The 23270-nt window shown below is 38.9% G+C and overlaps 1 protein-coding gene across 7 annotated transcripts in view; it reads left to right on the top strand.

Annotated features, from left to right (window-relative positions):
• Positions 1-23270, top strand: part of mapk10 (mitogen-activated protein kinase 10) — a 236720-nt gene that overhangs the window by 69684 nt on the left and 143766 nt on the right. The gene's annotated exons all lie outside the window — the stretch shown is intronic.

Below are 23270 nucleotides of genomic sequence, written 5' to 3'. Positions count from 1 at the left end.
GCTTAGTGCTATATAATCATGGGAGTCGTAATTTTACAAAGTCTTGGGCCTTCTTTGCCAAAGAGGGCTGGTGTCTCACCAAACAACACATCCCATAATACTAAACCATGGCAAAGTAATGTCAAGCTGCATTAACTATACAGCATAGATGCATTTAAGAATCTCTAGGTCCTCCAGCATCTGTGGTCAATTTCCCGGAGACCAATTGACCACAGATGCAGAAAGATTTAAAGATTGCTAAAGAGAACATATTAATCAAATCCATGAATAATTAAATAATTAAACCTGCAAATGTAGAGTGTTTGTTCCTATACACTCCAGACCAACCACAAATACTGTCCACTTTCAAAATGTCTCTTCTTACTTTTCTGCAATCAGTGATTTTATCATTTATTTCCATTCATTGGGTTTTCTTCTTTCAAGCACCTGAATCTTGAACTATGCTTTCCTATGGTAATGATGTTAATCATCCAGAGCAAGCAATGTTAATTTTCATTCTGGTAAGGCAGTGTTTCTCAAACGGTAATCCTTCAGGTGTTATGGACTTCAACTCCCAGAAATCCTAGCAAGGTTACCAGTTGTTAGGAATTGTGGGAGCTGAAGTCCAAAACATTTGGAGGAGCACAGTTTGAGAAACTCTGTTGTATGGAATCCCATTCATGAGGTATACTGAATATAGAGACCTAGCAAAGGGAGTGCATCCCTGTTGGTTCTCCTGGACCCCTTGGCAGCTTTCAGTATCATTGACCATGTTATCCTTCTGGGCCTACTCACTGGGATGGAACTGGGAGCCACTGTTTTGATTCTCTACTTGGGATTCATCTTTTTACAACCAAGCTTTGACATCTGAATTTGGTAAAGTACTTGGCGCATTTGGTTGCTATAAGACCAACTGCAAGGCTGCTCTAAATACTTTTGCTGCCCGAGGTGAAGCCAAGATGGCATCCCTGGCCCCATTACACATGGAGAAATTACTATTATTCTTCATTATTTTATTTCTGCCCTACTTTTTCTCTCAAAATTGGGACTCATCAGCAGGAATTTTTTTCTTATGAAGAAAGCTTTTGGGGACGGATTGTTTTACATGTAAAAGGCTTCTTCTTCAGTGTGCAGATGGCCCACTATCCACGGATTCTGTATCCACAGATTCAACCATCTGTGTCTTTAAAATATTTTTTTAAAAATCCCAAAAGCAAACCTTGGATTTGTCATTTTATATATAGGATATCATTTTTGTACACCATTATATACAATGGAACTTGAGCTGCCATGGATTTTGGTATTCACGAAGGGTTCTGCAACCAAACCCCAGAGGATCCTAAGGGCAAACTGTATTTTCATTGTATGTTTTTAAATTATTATTTGAAATAGTTTTGATCCTATTTATTTTGATGTATTTTTAAAATATATTATAGATGTACTTTTGCATGAATTCTGCTACCTGTAATTTTATTTGTGTAAAAGAAGATATAACATTTAACCTGTTTCTCCTTTTGGGACCCAGGACTACTAATAACCCTCATAAACTGCTCTAAAATAATAAACATCTAAGACTTACTATGCAATATGTATCAGCAGAAACTTGTAGTGCACTCTGAATAAATGAATACCCCTGAACTGTTGCTTAAGTGCATGGGGTTACTTTCAGAAGTGAGTTTTATAGCTATGCAACTACCATGAATATTGCATGTAGTAGCCTCATAGCCCATGCTTTTCTAGGATATAATACCGAGACCCTCTAAGGCTGCTCTCAAATGATTAATTTAATGGCAGAAATCACTTTATGCAGCCTGGCTCTGGATTATTTCTGCTCCATTTCAAGATTTGCCTGACATATTCCCTTCCACTAATTCAGCAAACCCCCAAATAAAGGTTAGAATGGAGGACACACATAATTGCCACCCTCTCATAGCTAATTGACTTAGGATCTTGAGCTTTTCCTCCACACCTCAAAGCCAAGCCTTCTGATCTCTTAATTTGCTTACCTTCTTATTAATCATTTGCATCGGTGGCAATTCTCAGGCTTAGCTGCCGGCACAAACAATATTAACCTGATGTGTGTTTCCTAGACATGTCACTACCATTTGAACTGATTTCCTTACTGATCTTTGTCCCCCATTTCCTCATGATTCTTTGGTGCTACATTTCATTAATCAGCAGGGTTGGAGGGGCAATAGGGACTATCATTAGCTACATAATACTACTACTACTACTACTAATAATAATAATAATAATGAAAAACTTTTACGAAAAACAACAGGAAAAACTCAGCCGCTATCAGGACTTCAAGATTGAGCTTTAAAGACTTTTGCAGAAACCAGTACAGGTGGTCCCGGTGGTGATGGGCACATTGGGTGCCGTGCCAAAAGATCTCAGCCAGCATTTGGAAACAATAGACATTGACAACATCACGATCTGCCAACTGCAAAAGGCCATCCTACTGGGATCTGCACGCATCATCCAAAAATACATCACACAGTCCTAGACACTTGGGAAGTGTTCGACTTGTGATTTTGTGATACGAAATCCAGCATGTCTATCTTGTTTGCTGTGTCATAATAAAATAATAATAATAAGTTTATTTACAACATACAGAATCTGTTGTTTTGTATACATATGTACCTTCAAGTTGACATATGGGAATCTCATGAATTCTAAAAAAATAATAATTAGTTTTCAAAGAATTTGCCAAAATTCACAAATTCCATCCATAGATGGGAAGAAAATTTTTTAAAAATTAATTATTAGGCAAAGTGAGACTGCCTCTTTTGTCTAATTACCCAATTTCCTTCTCGCGCTATTATTACCATTTGCTGCAGAACTCGGTATCACTGGTGGAGTAAGAAATATTTGGCTAGCATGCATGATTCTTCCCTGTTAATGCAAGTGGATAAGCAAGGGACTGTGTTTGGGAGTGTCAGTTCTAATAATGTATGAATTAATATTTGCACGTAATACAGATGTAGAAGCAGATGGAAGCATAGTTTGCGTCTCCTCTTCAATATGTGGGCACTGGGCAGAATTGTTTCAGAAATAAGTAAAGATTTTTTGGGGTGTATTATTAGCAGCTGTAAACATCATTATGCCTGGAGATAGGCATTTTAGAAATCATTCATAGTCAGCTGTGTGGTGGGCAGACGGTAAAGACGGACTGTTGTCTGCTAAAAATATCTTATCAGGGAGGGGGAGAATATGAATTGTGGCAAGATAGAAATCATTGTCTGTGCATTAGTTATGAGATAGAAAAACATAGCTTTCATTGACTGCTTGACTGAAGAATTGTGTGTTATTTGAAATGATGCCTATTTATGCATCACCAGTTTCTAGTACCATAAAAGATATCGCTTTCCCTGTATCTGGCATGTAGGCTCAAACAATAGCCTATGGCCGACATTTAAAGGGCTGTTTGGGAAAGCAAATGAACAGCTTCTGCCATTTTTTCTTGGCATGGATAGCATTTGCCATTGCAATAAACTGAGTCACCTAAGAGGGAGGATAACAATCACAGCTGAAAGTTACAGTATGTGGAATGGCTTGCAAGTATGGAGCCAGGTATTTAACTTAGGTCTCTTTCAGGCCACACATCTCATACCTACATGGGCGAAATAAAATGTACTCACCTCGAATTTACTGTGAACAGTCCACATGATGTATGGCCAGTGCCACAACAGAAATGCTACTTCCATCATTTTATCCCTTACTTTGGAAACTCCTGAATGACACAGGGTGGTTTTTTTTTATGTGTGGCCAGCTGGATCCAGTGCCCACATATCAAAAAGACCCTCTGTTGTTTCACCAGCCAGAAGCAGGTCCCCTTCCTGACAGTATCATTTTTGGTGAAGTCACAATGTGGCATCTACTCATGTGGTCACCAGAAGTGAATGTTTTTGAGCTGTGGTTGGTTAAACCCCTACATATGGAGGGCTGACTGTACTTTGGGAAGTACTTAATCTGACCCTAATCTGCACTTATTTTGGTTAATCAAGTGATTCCTGGCTACCTCTTTATCAATCTTGATTTGCAACTGGGATTGCTTGCAAAAGTTTCTGTTTCTGCATAGAAGAACACACCTCTTTTTTGGGGGGTGGGGAGGAGGAACTGAAGCAAAGTAAGTATTGAGCTGTTCTGCCTTCTCATTGTGATCCATCAGTATTTTATGCTCTTTGCTGAGCTGAGCAACAGTCTCGCCATATCCTTCATCACTCTCTTGCTTCAAATATATTTGAAAAAACAACTTTTTTGTGTTGTCAAAGGCTTTCATGGCCAGAATCGCAGGATTGTTGTGTGTTTTCCAGGCTGTATGGCCACGTTCTAGAAGTATTCTCTCCTGATGTTTCGCCCACATCTATGCCAGGCATCCTCAGAGGTTCTGAGGTCACAACCCCTGAGGATGCTTGCCATAGATGTGGGCGAAACGTCAGGAGAGAATACTTCTAGAACATGGCCATACAGCCCGGAAAACACACAACAACCCAACAAATTTTTGTTGCTCCTTGCTTGCCTAGCCAGTCTCTGCTCGTTTTGAACTTTACCTTTCCGTACAGTATCCCTGTCCATCTGTATTCTTGCTTTGGTGATTCATCCTTCTTTTCACTTCCTCCTCAAATTTACTATGCAGCCACATTCGCTTTATTTCAGATCTTTCCCATTTTGCAACTTCTATGGAATTGTTTGTGATTATGCACTTCTCAATTCCTTCTTTTCCCGTTAGCCAGGGGATTCTGCCCAGTATTTTTGAGCTTGATAAGACCAGCAATCCCAAAGCCCTGTGTTTTACTATGCTTTTCTTCTAGCATTATGTGGTCACTCCCCCCTAAAGTCCCAAGTGCTTTGTTTTGAAAGGTTCTATTTGCTGCAATGCAGAATTGTGCTGCAACATTTCAACAGAGCGTAGTATGGATTCTGGCTATTTATTACTTTGCTTCACTGTTAACTGTCAGGGCTACATTTGGGATGTTTGAGCAGGGAATTGCAGGAATGAACAGTCACCAATTATCTTTTGTTAGCTCATCTGCTCTGCCAGAGTGAGCATGCCTGCCAGTGCCTACAGTTGGATTCTGATTACTTTCTTGACACTTTACTCGCTTTCTCCATGACAAAGAAAACAGAGCAGTGTAAGATTCCTTTTTATGCAAGCAGCAAATGTTCCATCAAAAGTGGCTGGTTCTGGATCTTAATTATTTTAGTGATATAGGAACCTTGTGTTTGTATGTGTATTTCAAGAATTGTATTGCTAACTTTTTGTCTTCAAACCAGAATTTTAAGATGCTGCACTGCTAACCAATGGCTGGGGATTAAGGGAGATTTTGTCCATAATATCTGAAAAAGAATATTTATTTTTCTCTGGTATAAACCATATTGAAGAAAGGTATTATGCACCTATGCTCCCCTTATATGTTGGCCAAGGAGTTTACGTAATTGCTAGGACATATTCATGGAAATTGAATGGCTCTAGAGAAAATATCATTGTCAGTCATATTCTTAGAAGAAGGATAGGCAAAGTGCAGCCCATGCCCAGCATGCCATTCTCGCAACTTCTAAGTACAGTCTTTAGAGCCTCCAAGAACCAGTGTGAAGCACAATATTTCACTCCAGTGCTTGAAACTCATAAACAACTACACAATACACATGATGGAAATTCTTTTCAATCATTAGTACCATGTGTTTTTACAAAACAAAGGCATGATAGAACTGCCAGAATAAATAAAATGTCCACCTGTTTTCTATAATGCAAGATTACGATGGTAGCTATGATGAACAGAAGAATGATTTTAATTACATATATTTATATATTACTTGGGAAATAGGCTGTTTCTTGTCTTAGACATTTACTGATGGAATTAGTGAAAATATGGGCAGGCCCCTGGGTCCATTGCTTTGTTTTGTTTTTTAAAGACAATAATAAACTAGTTAGATTTTGAGAACAAATAGAGAAAGGGGTTACTATTCTTTTGGATGACCTTCAAATCCACAATGTCCTACTAAATATAACTATTATTCCTTTAACTGAAACAGCTGATGACATTTTGCAGACAGCCAAACACTGAGGTTGCCGTGGGCCCTTCAGAATGAGATATGAAGATAACTTTGTTGAAAATACACTAAACTGTAAGGCAGAAATAAATGGGTAACTCATGAAAGCAGGAACAAAGCTGAAGATGGATGCTTGCTTTTTTAACTTTTAACTAGAACAAAAAACAACAATGACCTACTTCTAAAAGGGCACATGACAGAGCCGGCCCTAGGTATTTTTCAAGTGTAGGCAAACAGAATTTTGGTGCCCCCCCCAAAACAATCACTGAAAAATAAAAGTGTTGGATAAGTGAAAATGTTGGATAATAAGGAGGGATTAAGGAAAAGCCTATTAAACATCAAATTACATTAAGATTTTACAAATTAAGCACCAAAACATGTTTTACAAAAAATCAACAGAAAAAGCATTCTCGACTGCACCCCCGCGCCCCAAGCGACTGCTTAATTCACCTCATTGTTGGACTGGCTCTGGCACATGGCTTAAAAGCTTTATGGTGCCCATAGTAATTTTGCTTACTTCTTTTATAGTATAGGACTGGACAAACACACTTATGATAGCTGACATCCTTTTAATGGCATGTGTAGTTGTAAATTCAACAGATATCTGCATAGGATATTTTTATCCCCAAAGACGCTGGTAAGCCCTACTTCTGTCAGACTCCATGTTGAGCTCCCCCCCCGCCCCCCCATAACCATTGTCTGGCTGGTGGACACTGGACAGCAGGGGTCAGGATTGGGGAAGCATCTGGTTATGTGTTTCTAGTTCAGGTATGGGAAAAGCCAGGCCTGCAGGCCCTTTGAGCTCTTTTTTCTGACCCTCCTGTTTCCCAGTCCTCTCAGCATGAGGACGTGCCAGCCCATCAGATCCTCATGTTGAGAGGACAGGAGAGGCAGTCACGTGGCTGTTGAGAGCTCTTTGCAGCCATGTGTGTCTCGCCATCCTCTCAGTGTGAGGATGCTGCTGGCCACCTCCAACTTCTTCAGCCTTCCCCTCGCCAACCCTTGGCATCCCCCTGCCCCTTTCCCTCCTGGCTTGGCCTAGCCTGGCCCGGCCCATAATTCAGCCCCCATGTTAAAAGTTTGCCCATACCTACTGCAGCTAGATGTAAAAGTACCTTTGGAGAAGCCCAGCAGATCTCATAAGAGGATGCAATCATTCTGAGTCTGGCTACAGCAGTAATTCTCAACCTTTGGTCCATCAGGTGTTTTGGACTCAAACTCCTAGAAATCCCAGCCATTTTACCAGCTGTTAGGAATTATGTGAGTTGAAATCCAAAACACCTGGAGGACCAAAGGTTGAAAATCAGTGGGCTACAGCAACATAGATCAAAGCTTCTCCCATTTTCTACAGTAATTCTGATAAAAATCCATATGTAGTATAATTAAACACACACAGATTGTTTAGCTCATCTATATCTATCAATTCATTCTAGAGGAGTCATATCTTGGAGGCTAAGTAGGATAAGCCCCAGATAGTATTTAGATAGAAGACAATGAAGAAATAGAAGGTATTGTAGGCTATATTTCATAGAAAGGAACGGGCAAAACCACCTGTAAGTATTCATTGTCTAAGAAAACCTTATGGCTCATAGAGTCACCAGAAGTCAACAGATGACTAGAAGGAACATGCACATAGACACAAGTGAAAGGTTGTCCACTCTAAGTTTAGTTTGAAGTTAAGGAACTATAAGAAGGGAGGGCAGCAGGAATCCCGGCATGATGTTGCCTACCAACAATGGGCACATGGATAGCAGACTATGCAGGTAGGCAGCATATGTCACCTGGTCACAGCCTTTCTACGTTTTGTAGTTCTCTTTATATCACAGTTATTTTTCCCAAATGCAAATCTGTGTCCTTTTTGATTTGATAATGTATTTGATCCAAGAGGACATGTATGCTCTATATGCTTCTTGGTATTCTTGGAATTTCTGCAGCCGGTAGGAGCATAACTTTGTCTTTCATCTTTTTGATGGCATTTGTTAAACAGATAAGCACAAAAGCTTTGTAATTATAGCAAAATTGGACTGTTGAGACTGGAAGAATGCAAAGACAGAATGCACATTGTAACCCTAACTCACAGATCTTTTGAGTGGAAGGGAGTAGATGGAGTATAAGAGAAAAAAGTACGGTTCTCAGCACTCTAAGTCTGACCAGTCCTACTATTCCAGTTCGGAGGAAAAGAGAGGAATCTCAGTGTGAGAACACTGCCCTAAAAACAAAAGGGTTTCTTTTCTTTATTTAATTAAATGCTGGTGACTCCCACTGCTGCTTCAGAGTGGGACACCTACAGGGTTGGACTGGATGGCCCTTGTAATCACTTCCAACTAAAATACTATGACTTTCTTATGTCCTCCATCATTTGTCCCAGTTGCTCTGTTTTAAAAGAAATGAATGACTTTCCCAGAGGTAATGACACTCCATGTCTAAGCCATGACAGTGGTGAGGTGAAGTCTACATGGTCCCATCAGGCCAAAACTGGTCTGGCCTGGCTGAGCCATCACCTTGACTTACATGTAGCACCTTTGCTACTGTCACCTATGAGGTCCAGGAGCTCTTCTGGAACTCTGCAGCTATCCAGCAGAAGCAGCATGGGCCTGATTCATCACCCTTTTCCAATGCAGATGAGTGCATGGAAAAGGAAATGTTGATGTGGCTTGTGTGGACAGCAGATAAGCCCACATAGGAACTGGTTGTACTGTCCACACTTTTTCCATAGTGTTGGTCTGCTCTGATATTTCAGCCAATTGTTGAAGCATTCTCTGGTGTTCTTAACTGAAAGGTTAAACTGGTTTTACCCAGTTTACCTTGCGAGAAGGTCCAAAAGTTCTTGGACATCATGTAGACATCCAAGAGTACCTTTTCAGCCAATTCAGATTTTGGGGCTCAGGTAGTCAAGCTCATAGATTTTTGGAGGAATCTACCATTTTGTCCTTTGCCTCAATAAGCAGTTTGGAGCCTGCTAGAATTGGGAATGGCATGACCCAGCTACCTCAACTATCATCTTGATAACCTGATGGAAAACAAAATGCATCCATATTGCTCATCCTCGTGTATCCAGGAGGTTTTTATATGGTGATATTTTAATGTAATCAAGTTGTCCTTATAAAATTATTTAATATATATTTATGGCTTCATAGCTCTCTAGGCTTTAGTAATAAATACACTGTCATGTCATATAAAACCCCATTGTTAAATATGTTGTCTTTATTGTTAGAGGAGATCTGATTGATTAGGGCTCTGGCATTTTTCATCTTAAAATTATTACCTTTGGTGTATCATAATTAATAGTAAATTACATCCATGTAAAAGTTAGCACTAAACAAAGAGAGGGAACCAGCATATTTCAGATCCTTTATGGGGCAACAACATAGAACTGTCAAGATTTTCACTCATGAGGCTTTCATAATAAAGCATTTGACAAATTTGTTCAAAGAGATATTTGCCTTTATCTGAGGCTGGGATTGTGTGATTTGACCAAGGGCACCCAGTGTGTTTCCATGGCCAAGGGGGAATTTGAACCCCTATCACCAGACTTGTAATACTACTACTACTACTACTACTACTACTACTACTTATTATTATTATTATTATTATTATTATTATTATTTATTGGAAGCCGCTCTGAGCCCTAGGGGAGTGGCGGCATATAAGTTCGAAGAATGAATAAATAAATAAATACATAAATAAATTTATTTCTTACCCGCCTCTCCTCGTGGCTCGAAGCGGGTTACAACATAGTTAAAAACACATAATCATTATATAAAATGCACGCACATATTAAAATGTATTTCTACAAAATACACATATTAAAACACACAGAAGAATTATTAAAATATAGCAGACACAAGTGTAAAATTCATAATTAAAACTGGCTGGGTAGGCCTGCCAGAAGAGATGGGTCTTCAATTGTGTCTTAAATTCTGACAGCTGATCTAGTTGTCAGAGCTCTCCTGGCAGGTCATTCCAGAGTCTTGGGGCGGTTGTTGAAAAGGTCCTCTGAGTGACAGTCACCAGTCAGGTCTCCACATTCCATGACTCTATCAGACAGTTGATAGGACAATGATAGGGCAGTATTCTCCACTGCATACTATCAAATTCTTGCTACCTGAGGATGTTTCTTTACTATGCCCAGTGATAGGGCTAGCCCAGTGCAGATATAGGGTAAAGTTACTGCTGAAGTGATGACAGTTCCTTCATGAAATTTTCATATGAATCTAGAGTTCACAGATCTCCTTGTAGTATTAACTTTATAATATTGCTGGGACCTGCCTCCCACCATCCTTCAGCCTCCAATGATGAAACCTAAGGGACTGGGGGCTGACTCTCATAACATCATATCTATCTATCTATCTATCTATCTATCTATCTATCTATCTATCTATCTATCTATCTATCTATCTATCTATCATGGTCCCCTTCCTATGAGACTACAAGGCATAATCTCGCACTTTTTGGCTTTGTAATCTCAGGACCTAGGATAGTCATGTAGCTTCCGGGCAGGTACCATGATAAAGTAATGGCTCCATACTTTTATTCACTGTTCAAGTATTCATAACTTGAATGCTAACTTGTAATTTTTGTTATTGACTTGCTGTCTTTGTTAAATAGCCTAGTTTTCTTTTTTTCTTTCTTTCCTTCCTTCCTTTCTTCCTTTGGCAGCATTTTACAATGTCTCTAGTCTGCCTTTGTCTTTGCCAGTGCTGTTTGGGAAGATTAAAGTTATAAGCCACTTTTTACAAGTCTTGAACTACCATGACACCAATGCCATGTTTGAAGCAATAAATAACCCATGTGAATTGATCTTCTGTATTCCCTGTAAATATGTGTCAAAGGGCTGCTATTAGAATGGGGTTTATAGCACTAATCCCCAGGAAATCTAAGTAATTGTCCTTTGTGCAGAGACTGTGACAGTACTGTATTTTATGTCCACTCTCTGCTCTTCAAAAGCAGACTGGCTCCAGTTTACAACTTCTGTCTGCCAAATGTTTCAGCTGATATATAATGTCTGGCCCAAAGAATGACGAGGGTTGAAAAAAAAAAACCAAGACCTTATGGATCTGAAAACAGTTACTTTACCTGTGCCCAATGGACCACAACATGGAGGGATTAATAAATGATCTTCATATCCATTGGTTTAATATATGCTTGGCCTACTTCAGTTGCCATCTTTAGATGTTATATTTGTTGGGGGGAGAAGCGGCTTTAGATCTCTTCCTCTATTAATAAAGACTTTATGATATCTGATATAATTCAATAGGGAAATGTCTACCACGATGAAAGCTTTCCATCCATTTTATGATACCCAGGTGCATGTATTAAATGGTCAATCAACCAAGCTGGTTTGCAATAAAAGCTCATGTCATCAGCTTCATGTAACATAATACAGATAAAAAATCCTAATTTTGAAGGTTATTTCCAGCAAATATTACTTCCAGTTCGATCAATATTCATGGTTAGAATGCAGAATGCTCACAAATCACCTCCGTTCCCATGTAAATTGCTGCTAGTCAACTCAGCCTGGCAGCCAGTACTAGCTCCAGGTTTGAAAGAGCCTTCAGGAGAGCATCTCCTGACAAATCACTTCGATGTAGGGTTCTTATTCAGGTGACCAGAGTTCCTAGATCTTAGGTCAGGACCGTCTTCTCAAATTCCAGAGCTAGGGGGAGGAATCTCAGGGCAAGAGTGATACCTTAAAGGTGTATGTGTGTTTTCTCTGTATTTGAATTAAATGATATTCTCTGTGCTGCTGTGGTTGATGGTTAAGTTATCATTCTCAATGACATCACAATATTGTGCTCCTTATAACTTCATTAGGGCCCACATATTATGACACCACAAGGAGGGTTGCCATGGAAGGACTAGCCCAGGCTCTGAGATTTCAGGACCAAAACCTGAGACTTAGGGCTGACTCCTCATGATATCACAGATGGAAGGGACCAGGTGATGTTGTAAGGAGCAGTCCCTGGTGATTTGCTGTTAGGCTTGATAAATTAAGCATCGATCAGAATTTCACAAACTATAGCATTCAAATTTTAAAAATACCAATTAATGACGAATATCTCTCTCTATTTCTACAGTATTTTCAAGATAGTGCTCTTGTCCTGAAATTCCTCCCTCTTGCTGTGAGAAGAGAATCTAGGTCCAAGACCCAATGCTCAGATTTGAAGCATGTATTGTCAATCTTATATTAGTTGGTTGAATCTGGGACCCACAGCAGGAACATCCACAGTGTTCCTGATGTGATATTCCTCAGAATCATTGTGGAAAACTAAATGCATGTCAAGTGGGGACTGTCCTTTGAATTTTCACAAAGAGTCTTGAGAGGGACAGTACATTGTGGGTACTGTATTATGGAAAATTTAAAGCATGTCTGCTAGGCTCATACAGTTAAATGGGCAGAAACTATCCATGCTCTGGTGACTGGAAGCTATTTTCTGATTTTAATACCACATTTCATTGATTCTAAGATTCACATTAACTTCAGCAACACTAGCAGAGAAAGCATCAGTGATTTTAAGATGTATTCAATTTTTCAAGATGCTTATATGAGGAAAAAGTGTGTCTTAGAATCAAGGAAATAAAGTATCATAATACAGCACCAGAATACCGGTCCTAAATGAAAATTCTGTTGTTGTAATATGTTTAATATTATTACTATAAAATATTATTTATTTGAATAACTTGATTTGTGCTATTGAAAAAAGGATGTTGTTTGGAATTACTTATATCCATGGAACATAAAAGGCTTGAGCACAGTTGCTCTTCCATTGCTTCAATTATCTCACTAGCCAGATATCTGTTAGACAGAAGATGTGTTAGTTCTGTTCAAGACAAACATTTATTCAAGACTATTGGGGACAACATTGAAGGAGGGTTGATAAATTCACATAAGATTCACATACACACCCAGTTCCTGTCCTCTAAAAATAGGAAGGCAGGTGGGTGGGCAGGCAAAATCCTGATCTAACTTACCATTGGGGTGGGGAAGCTTTGTTCTACAGATGCACCAGACTTCAACCATTCTGGATTTCTTTCAGCTAAAATGCAAAATAGAGAGCCCAAGATTTTACAGTCCTTGCTTATGAGGTTACAACTGTGTTTCTGCATTCAGCTACATTGCTTGTAACACCCTCCCATGCTCCATCAAGCCAACCAGATGTATCCTTTGAAGTCTATGCAAATGAAATGCCTCTATTTGTGATATATGATAATTAGATGATGGGGATCTAGAGATAGATTTGGGACAATATTTAAAAAATAGAATATAGCATTTCATCTAAACGTCAGTAATGTTTCAGCAAGTTCAAACCAAGGTCACCAGAATCTTAAGAATGCAAGATGCCTAGATATTTAGTCTAAGGGTATGACGTTTGTGATGTTTAAAATTAGAAAGTTTTGCAACATTATGCTGAATAGAGTTATGCTCGCAATAGATCAGAGAATTGCCTCATATTTCACCTACGCTTCTGCCTTCTTTGGCATATTCCCAGCACAGTTTTCTTCCTCTTCAGATCTATTTTGTGACATATAGATATAGTTCAACAGACAACTTGGTTTCTGTTTATGAAAGTGTGAGGATATTTTACATGATTTGTTTCACAAAGCAAAAAGAAAGCCATTTTCTCAAGTTCACTTCCTCTGTTCACTTCCTCTGCCAGAAGAAATACTTCACTAAACATAATTAAGTCTCACAACTGAAGACATTAATATTGCAGAAAGGATTTTTGAGATTTTATTTCTCAAAGTAAAGCTCTGGCCTCAAACATATTTAGCAGCTGGACTGAAATGATCTAAAAATATGAAACAACGATATAATGAGCAAGAGAAAAAGTAAAACCAAAATAAGGATGGCCAAATCAGAAATAAGAAAAGCAAAACAGACCCTGAAGCCTACGTTATATATTATATATCTCAATGATTCTCATATATTTAAGAACAGATCAAAAACACGTTGAGTGACAAGCTGTTTTTTGTGCAGAAAATGCTATGGTTGGGAGGTTATTTTTGTGCAAAATATGCACATGGTTATTTTACACAGAGAACATTGTTTTCTGCTCAACAAGATGTTATTTATTGTGCAGAAAATTTTATTTTCTATACAAATTGCTCAATTGGTTTAAAATTATTTGTTTCTTCCTTTGACATAAAAATAGAGATGGGTGGATGTGGTCAGTTTCTTATTCTGCACACATGGTCTTTTCTTTGAAGTTAAGGAGGAATATTTTGGACCTCTTTACATGGGGCAAAATGCCCCATTTTGTTGTCTTCATGGGCGACTTTGACTGGGCCTGCCGTGCCTTGTCACACAACGCATGGCAGGCCCTGCCCATTTTCCTCCTGGTCACTTTTAGTCCCAAAGGCCTGTGTATGGTAGAAATGGCAATGGGGCAACACACATTGCCACCCTTTCCTACCATTCATGTGTGATGAGAAGAGAAGGGAGGGTGTGCGGGACACCACGTGTCACCCCACACACGTTTCATTGACAAAAGCTGGCAAGATGGAACGGCCCAGTTGGGCTGTGTGACAAATTCCTTAATGACTTGAGGGAAGGAACTTGCGAAATTTACCCTTGCAACTGAGTACAACGAGCTGAAATACCAAATGCCCGTGCATCAGATATCACATTGTAAATACAAATTTAATGAATTTGATATGACTTATGATGATTAATGAAAAAATTGCACATCCCTAGTAGGCAGCTGTGTTTAGTCATATCTTCTAGCCATTCCTTCTCCACTAGGTGAAGTTCTTTTGTGAAGCAAATTGATCTTATTTATTGGACTGCAATTGGAACAGCTCATCCAATCCACAAATATATCTTGCAACTCGCTAAATTCAGAAAGGAAACCTTGAGATGTCACTGCAAATCAAAGCGTCTCCCATGTTTCAACTGTCCAAGTGCTAGATCTACCGCAGCACTGTTGTCTGTGAACTCTGCAGTATTGTCTTTGTAGAGTAAGAATGCTTTTTCCTTTTCAAGGGCAAATTGAGATGCCTCCTATCTAAACCTTGCTGATAACTTTAACTTTGCTGATACATCAATGTGGCCAAAATAGATACATCCCTTGGAGCATTTTCTTATTGTATGTCAGGACTATTGTGTATTTGACATGGGAAAATGAGACAAACGACCTGGTGTACATCCAGCTAGCTACTCTGGACCAGGGAGTATGGGCTGCCAGAAATGTGTGGGATATAAGGAGGTCAAGTATCTTGTTTCTAATAGATAGATGCAAGAGATTTCAGAGTTTTGGTCTTGGTCTAGAAATAAATGGTTCAAATCAGTGAGAGGGGAAAAATTGTGTGGGCCATATTTCTGGTTAAACTGAACTAAATCACACTTCCTGAATGAATACCCAGATTAAATTTATTTAAATTTTGGGAAGCAGTTTTTAATTCAAAAAATTGTGTCACGAAAGAGATAAATATTAGGGAAAATTGCTCCCCAGTATGTGTATATTAGCAAAATTTTCATTTAAAATACTACATGTAGGTGCATGTAAACAAATTCATATAGAAATTGGGCAAAGGCAAGGTGATGAAGGACACGTGAAGCTGACTGGTATGTCTATCACTGGTTTTATGTTATGCTTCCACTGAAAATTGACCAGAGTCATGGTCGAGAACTTAGAAATGCTTAAGTGTTTTTGCTATGCATTTTCTAGGTCCTCCAACACATTATTATGGCATGCTTCTTTAAGAAGCATTACATTTTGATAGTCATGGCTTTAGATTTCCATGATAAGTCTAGGAATGTATCATAGATTCATAGAGTTGGAAGAGACCACAAGGGGCACCCATGCAGAGCCGGCCCTAGGTATTTTTCAAGTGTAGGCGAACAGAATTTTGGCACCCCCCCCCCCCAAACCAATCACTGAAAAATAAAAGTGTTGGATAAGCAAAAATGTTTGATAATAAGGAGGAATTAAGGAAAAGCCTATTAAACATCAAATTACATTAAGATTTTACGAATTAAGCACTAAAACATCATGTTTTACAACAAATCAACAGAAAAAGCAGTTCAATACCTTGCGGAGGCAGGCCGCAGGAGACAGGAGTTGCCTCAATGGTGCCCCCAACAAGATGGCACCACAGGCAACTGCCTAGTTGGCCTGGTGGTTGAACCGCCTCTGCACCCATGACAACCTCATGCCATGCAGGAACACAACATTGAAGAACTTCCCACAGATGACCATTTAGTCTCCTTCTCAACCCCAGGAAGTTCTTCTTTATATACAGGCGGAATTTCTTTTCCTGTGATTTGAATCCATTGCTCTGCATCCTAGTCTCTAGAGCAGGGGTCCTCAAACTTTTTAAGCAGAGGGCCAGTCCACAATCCTTCAGACTGTTGAAGGGCCGAATTACCATTTGAAAACAAACAAACAAACATATTCCTATGCACACTGCACATGTCTTATTTGTAGTGCAAACCCCCCCCCCAACAACCATGAAAGAACAATACAATATATAAAATAAAAACAATTTTAACCAACATAAACCTATCAGGATTGTAGTGGGCCTTCTTCTGTCCAATGAGATAATCAAATTAATTAGGATTGTTGTCGTGTGCCTTCAAGTCATTTCAGATTTTGGGCAAGCTTAAGTCTAAAACTGAGGGCAGGGGCCAGATAAATGACCTTGGAGGGCCGCATCTGGCCCCCAGGCCTTAGTTTGGGGACCCCTGCTCTAGAGCAATGGAAAACAAGTCAGCTTCATCTTCCATCTTCAATTTTACATTCGTTTCAGCTAAGTCCCCTCTTAACTTTCTTTTCTCAAAGCTAAACGTATTGTATAGTATGATAATAACATATTATTATCAATATGACTGTTTCTTTAGTGTGAAGAAAAGTTAACTGCAGGGGTAAAACAAAACTCCATCAACAACTGTTTGGTTAGCAGCTATTGCATCTTCCGTAGTATTGTTTTGGCAAGCAAAAGAGAAAAGTTTGCCTAAGAGGGGGTTGAACTTTGGACCAGCCTTTTGTTCTTAGGCTCTACTCCTTTATAAGCTAGCCTAGAAACTGTGCCAAATATCCTGGCAGCTCTGAAGAAAGATAGCATTTTATATTTAACAAAAACAATTCATTGTGAAAGCTGTCACATCAAGTTGCTGTGATGGAGAAGCTGCCTGGAATCACTGAGACAGAATTTCCTTTCATAACTGTTGGTTTTATCCATACACACACACATACACATACATACACACACACACACACACACACATACAGTGTTCCCTCGCTACTTCACGGTTCACTTTTCGCTTCCTTGCTGTTTTGCAGGTTTTCAATTAATATTAGTGTAAACATTATCGTGGTATTTTCGCTGTTTCGTGGGTTTTTGCGGTATGCAAAGGGTTTTGGAAGGGGGAAAAGGGAGAAATAAAAGAAGGGGGAGGGTAGGGAAGGGTTTACCAAGAAAAAAGGGTTATTTAGCTTCCATTCTTCTTCTCTACTGGTGTACTGTATATTGTAACTGCTAAAATAAAGTACAGACTGCATTGTAGTAAGTGGTCTGTGGTTTGCTCTCCTCCACACATAGAATAAATATAGTGTCCCTACTTCACAGATTTTCATTTATTGTGGGTGGTTCTGGAATGTAACCCTGCAATAAGTAAGGAAACACTGCACACAAACACACACACAATTAAGTTTTGCAAGTAAGTGTCCCAGCACTATCATCATCACATCCTTGGATGATCCTTAGTGGTCCAGGGCCTAGTATGATCCACAGCTGACATTTGCTTTGGGTTTTAATGAGCCAATATTACAGCCATTTTATTTTGCACTTTGCCAGAACATTGTAAGACATAAAAACCACTGCACCATACTGCACCATATGGTACATCACAGTCATAATCCAAATGCTTATGTTCTTGAGATTTGCTTCATTTCAAAACTTAATTTAAACCAAATCTCAAAACAGGGGTGGCTGGTAGATCCACTTCTCCAAATTTTACTATTGGTTCTCATTCATCTGCTTTGATCTTAGCAAGTGCTGGATCTTCCATTCATCTCAGGAATTGAAGGAATCATGGTGTAAATCCAGATCTCAAGAACATGTGCATTTGGATTATGACTGTAATGGATTTTGATTTTTGCAAATAGAAGAAGAAAACTTTCTGTGATACTGTCATTTTGGCACTACATCTCCTAGAAATAAAGCCCTGCTTCATCAGAATCTGTCTCAGTTCCAATCTGAGGAACTTTAGTGTATTGTATTTCTTCTTGCTCTATGCAGCAGATGGATGACATGGACCAAAGACATTTTGCTTTCTGGCAGCTTCTTGAGTAACTGATAATAGAATATCAATACTGCTTTTGCAAAGAAGTTAGAAAGTCATTCATTAATTGCTTAATCTTTACAGCAAGTCCTTGAATAAATAGTGTCTTAGACCCTTGGTGAGAAACATATACTCTCACCAAAAATATATATTCTCACTATATATTAAGAAATAAAAATTTAAAAACCCAATGCACGTTTAATTGTATATATTTACACTAATTTCCAAAGTTTATTTTATTACTGTTAATAACATCCAAAACTTACAAGCAATCTTCCTGAAGCCAGTTCTCTCCAGATGTATGACACATACATGTTGCCTGGGGGATGGACCTTGCTATCACACACATCTAGAGACCTATGGAACCAGCAACTGATGGCACCAGTTTCAGCTGTGCCACTTTAACTTGCATCTTCTCATCTCCTGTGATACTTTGTATGCATTGAGTGAACACGGCAGTTCCATGCATTCACATAAGGCAAATACTAGGGCCATCTCCACATTGACTATTTCCAATGAACTTTTAAAAGAAGCCCAGAAAAAAGCATGTCATCTCTCTGCTTGGCTAGGTGAACGTTGGAGAGAAAATTGCCCAAGGTACCTCCACCATCCCAATAATTGTGAGATATAAATACACTGACTGCGTTTGACATATTTTGACAGGCTTGTTTGAAGTCTAAGTGAGACAGGGGCAAAGGGAACTCAAGTGAAAAGGGCTTGGGATGAACAATACATCTTTGAGGAAAGAAGCATGCTTTGATGAGGTGAAGTGATGTTGCAGATTCTAATGGCCTCCCTAAGATTGATGTCACGCTGGTGGGATGCCCTTGGTCACCACCAGTGGCACAGTAATTCTCATTCACTTTCATTTTTGGGTGTAGGAGGATGCACTCTTCCTCAAAAACCAGTTTGCAAAATGCATTGTCTGGTCCAGATGAGTGACAGTGATGGAACAGTGTAATAAGTGTTCACTCATCCCTCTTCAAAGATGAGTCTCTTAAAAAAAAGAAGAAGATAAAATCAAGCTCCTTCATACATTTCAGATGTAGCTTTCTTCACACACACCCATTGGCAATGTTAGCTAGGACAAATGGGAACTATAGTCAAAACATTTGGAGGGCTGCATGTTGGGAAGTCTAATAATTTGTTTATGAGCATGTTCTGGCCTTCTTTTGAGAAGATAGAAAATATCTTGAAAGCCAGCGTAGTGCAGTGGTTAGAACATTGGAGTATGACTCTGGAGACCACGGTTCACATCTTTGCTCAGCTGTGGAAACTCACTGAGTGACTTTTCACAAATCACACAGTCTCGGAGGAAAACAGCGCAAACCCCCTCTAAACAAATCTTGCCAAGAAAACCATATGCTAGACTTATTTTAGGGTTACCACAAGTCAGAAACAATTTAATGTTACACAAGAACAACATCACAAAATATTTTCTTTGTGAGTCTCCAGAAATTTCTCATTTAGACATTAGGAATTTTTTCATCATATCAGAAGCGACCTGAAACAGACTGCAAGTTGCTTCTGGTGTGAGAAAATTGGCCGTCTACAGAGACGTTGTCCAGGGGACGCCAGAATATGTTTCTGGGAGGCTTCTCTCATGTCCCTGCAAGCTAGAGCTGACAGATGGGAGCTCACCCTATCTCACAGATTCGAACCAACAACCTTGAGGTCAGCAGTTCAGGTGGCACAAGGGTTCAACCCATTGTGCGACCACTGCTCCTAGACATTAGAGATGGGCAGATTTTTTCCCCCATGGACTTCTGCTTTTCCCAACTGTTTGCCCCCTTTTCCCACTTCCAAGTCGATTTCATGTCAGTCCCATGTAGGGTTTTAGTAACAAAACACTTCATGCAAATTTTTGTATGCATTCATTATTAGATGCATTAATGAGCATATGCTTTAACTGACTCAAGTTGAGCATCAAATAGAAATGTAGGCAGTGTTTTCAGCACATATTCAAATAGTCCATGTTCAAATTGAATTCATCTTGTCAAATACTTTTTTCTTTCATGGAATGTGTTTTAAGCCCAGAATTGTACTGCCTTCTGACTGCAAATTGAATCCATTTCCTTGTTTGATCTGGCAGGCACAGATTCTGTAAATACATTTAAACAAACAAACAAACAGAGCCTCAACGCACTGAATATCTCACACATCTCTATTTGATTTAGATCAACTCAGTACTTCATTTTAAGAAAATAATGGCATTTTCTTCCTTTGATATTTTGGAACTTGGTTGATTTTAGTCTTGTTATGGGACAAAAGCAATGGCTCAGTGATAGCACTCCATATAGAAAAGTCCAGACTTGGTGCCCAGCATCACATTAAAAAAAGAATAGTGAAAGTGGGAGAAACTAATTCCTTAAAAAATCCACCCAAAATGTACTGCATTTCCTCTGACTACAGGTTTTGATATGCTTGGCAGGTTTGGGTTTTAAAATGGCTTAAAAGATTATGACAGTTTAATGAGTCAAGGCATCTGTAAATGCTTATCCTGTCCAAAGGACTTAAGGCAGCTCAGGCACTTAATGCTGTCTTAAGGTATAAAACTATAGGTATTCTGTTTTTTCCAGATTCGTTCTGTCATTGTACATGTTTTCTTCCCTTTGAAATGTGCGAACAGGACTCATGTGGTTAGGCTACCCCAGGCTTTTTTGAAACAATTCCGATATTTTGTTGGAATATAAGACTTTATGGACTTTGGCGATCAGGGTTTGAATCCCTGCTAGGTCATGAAACCCACCGGGTGACTCACACTCTCAGCCCCAGGTGGAGGCATTGGCAAACCTCCTCTGAAATAAAGTTTACCAAGAAAATCCTATGAAAGGTTTGCCTTAGAGTCTCCATAAGTCAAAAATGACTTGAAGACACATGACACAATTTCTCAGCTCTCTAGATGTTCTCAAGAGACAACCTTCATAATGCTTCATCATTGACCAGGCTGTCTGGATCTGATGGGAACCACACTTTAATAGCTAGTGAATGATATATTTCATACCCTGAAGTAGAAATTTGATGTAATAAAAGTGTTGTATTGACATAATACAGATGTTTCCCGTTGTCTTTCATGACTTTCAATGGATCCTAGATCCAGAAAACATCCTAGCTGTCAAAAACTATGTTCTTAAAATAGCTCAGATTATAATCACACCAGGCTATCCATGATAAAATGCCAAAAATACATTGTTATAAAATCCTGAATGCACATTGCTGATACCTGACTCTAGGCCAGGCGACCCAGATTCATCCTGGTAAGAACTCTGCTAAAAGAGGAGCTTTTGACTTCATTGGACAGAGCAGAACAAATTTCAAAGGAAGAGAGGTTACGGCTACGAAGGAGAAATGAATTATTGCGATCTTCTTTTATAGGCTTTGTTCATGAAATTTCCATCAACCTTTCTTGTGGGTGTGTGGAGTAGTTAGGATCTCAATTTTCTACCTGCATGAAAAGCACCTTTATGTTACATTCAAAACCAAAGCTGCACACCTGTCACTCAGGTAGTATCATTTTGATTTCTCTGCATGACGATTACTTTACCATTTCTGTTTGATGAGGAAGCTGGAAAGCTTTGAATGCTACTGTAATGATTTTTGCGTCTTCTGGATTGCCTCATAAAGAAATCATCAATGTGTATTTTGAAGTATGGTGTTCATTTAGTGATTAAGTAATTATTTGTGCCACTTGGCATTCATATAATGCTTCTGTTTCACCATTCACATATATCTTTAACAATAAAGGGAGATCAATTATTTTATACCTATAATACAAAGGTATTGGCTGCAAAATATAATGTTGCTTAAAGCCAATATGCAAGCCAACATAGTGTAGTGATTTGAGCACCGGACAATGGCGTTGGAGACCAGTGTTCAATTTTTTGCTCAGGCATGGAAACCCACTGTGTGATCTTGGACAAGTCACATATTCTCAGCATCAGAAAATCCAATGACAGGTTCAGTTTAAGGTCAGAAATGACCTGAAAACACACAACAACAAAGTCACTTTACTTGAATTTGTACTGGAAATGTCCCAGGCTTCACCTAGTCTTACAGTACAGTCTCATATATATATTATCATAGATAAATTTCTTTGTGGTCAATGCAGCCTCATACACTATTTTCACAGTGTACATACCCCACTCCATATCTCATAAGTTAAATTTGAGTTTTCTCAGCTTTTTTCTAATTCATAACATTTATCAAATTTATAAACGTATTCTTAGAAATTATAAATAATTTAATTATTCAATTTTGTCCAGTCCTTAAATTTAACAGTTATTTTGTGACATGTGCTGCAAGTTGCTCTATAATTCCTAGTGTTTGTGGGCACTGCTTCATGCTAGTTTGTTGCTATTCAATTTGATTATAAATTTAAAAGACATTCAGAGGATATAGGGTTACACATTCCTCAGTTTCATAAGAACTACAGATGGAAATGATGAAATATTTTATAAGTGGGCAAGATACAGGCTTTTGCAATCATCTTAGAGGCCAGTTTAACCTACTGTTCATCTTTAAATGTTCTGAGTAGAGGAATAGACTGCTAACGTGAGTGGAAAGTCATGTAAATGTGTAGAGGACAGTGGCAAAGATAGTCAGTGGTATATCATTAAGCCTGGAGAAGAGTGAGTGAAGATGACAGACTTCCTTAAATACATGAAGAGCTCTCACTTAGAAACAGGCAAATATTTGCCTTCTGCTAGTCTTGAGGGCAGGGCAAGATATAGTGGACTTAAATTATCATCAGTTAAATTTTGAATGATACAAAGAGTCACCTGACTGTGGAATTACCAAGTGGCCTCTACCTTGTTGGAGAGCTTCAAACAGAAGCACGGCAAACTATTTTGTGAATGCTATAGCTCTGCATTTTCTGAAGAGAGGAGGAAATTGGTCTAGATAGACATACCTTCCAACATTTTGTAGACAAAAACTAGGGCACCATCTACACTGC

The sequence above is a fragment of the Anolis carolinensis genome, chromosome 5 (assembly GCF_035594765.1).
Source record: "Anolis carolinensis isolate JA03-04 chromosome 5, rAnoCar3.1.pri, whole genome shotgun sequence".
NCBI classification, from domain to species: Eukaryota; Metazoa; Chordata; class Lepidosauria; order Squamata; family Dactyloidae; genus Anolis; species Anolis carolinensis.
Note: the sequence above shows the minus strand (reverse complement) of the source record. Positions and strands in the feature narration are given on the sequence as shown.